We start from the raw sequence: 1,405 nt of genomic DNA on the forward strand, positions 1-1,405 counted from the left end.
CACGAGCGCCATTTGGCTTTTCAGGCAGTGTTAACAGTAAACACTCAATTGAACACAATACAAACAGTCATTATCTCAATACAATGCTCTACATCTCCCCAGCAATTAAAATACAACGTAAACAAACATAGGTGACAACTTTGACATGAGGGTCAAAGATGGGCAAACGTGATAATGTTACTGAGCATTTGCAGCAGTACTTTGTGGATAACATAATATACAGAACTGTTAACAATGTAAGAGGAGCTTCTGTGATGGCTTCATCAAGAGGGGAAGTTTCTGTCTCTGTTGGAAAAACTCACGTCCTGTATAATGAAGCCTATTATAAGGACTGTTATTTTCCTATGGATCTACTTTTTTTTAATAATTAAAATCCTCATCAGAGCCAATGTGCTCACCCACTTTTTCTTCACTTCTTCCAGTTGATACCTGGTGCTACAGTAGATCACAACCCACGGATCAAGGTCAGCGTACAGATTGCACTCTAGGACATGAAAATGTTTGTGAATGTCTTTGATGAAGAATAAAAAATACATATTAAGAATAAAATAATACACCCTGTTTCCGGAGTGTGATCTGTATTTACACTTATCAGTGTTGGGCAAGTTACTTTCAAGATGTAATATACTACATATTACTAGTTACTTTCATTTGAAAGTAATACGTTACTTTACAATATTACTGTCTGTGTAGAGTAACTTGTTACTTGTTACACAAAACAGCAGCAGCAGAATGACATCGCTGGCCCGGAACCACCCCGAAAATGTATTTCAACCGCCTTCAAGTCGCAGTGTAAACAATCCAAAATTCTAAATGTTATTCTTTTCCTTTGTTATTGTCATCTATAGTGGTTATTTGCATAAAAACACAGTTTCATTAGGAAATGATTGTATCTTTTTTAAATATGTGCTTTGATTTAATAAAATGTAACTCAATTTGTAACTTGAGTTACTTGACAAAGTAACTGGTATAATATTACTGAAATCCTATAAGTAATAAGTTCTATTACTGAGTTACTGCTAAAAGTAATATATTACATGTAATATGTTACTTTTGTAACGAGTTACCCCCAACACTGACACTTTTAATTAAAATCATGGCAGCCAAAACATAGAAAACATGTGGAGCTCATTGGCCAGTTAACAGGAGTGAGCCTCTCACTCATGGCTCTACTCAAATCCTTTCACGAAAACTCTTAGGAGGACGTGCAGCTGCATTATCCAATACCCACCAGAAGATGGTGCTGAAACCCAGACATTATGTCGCTCAATAAAGGACAGACTGGAAACATAATGCATTTCTGGGCCTCTGGCTACTTGAGTGATCACGATTCAGTTACTGTCATGTGCTGCTCTTGAACACATTGTTGACAAATGCAGTGAAGTCAACAATAATACAAGCAGAC

Source organism: Poromitra crassiceps (assembly GCF_964638095.1).
Source record: "Poromitra crassiceps genome assembly, chromosome: 21".
NCBI classification, from domain to species: Eukaryota; Metazoa; Chordata; class Actinopteri; order Beryciformes; family Melamphaidae; genus Poromitra; species Poromitra crassiceps.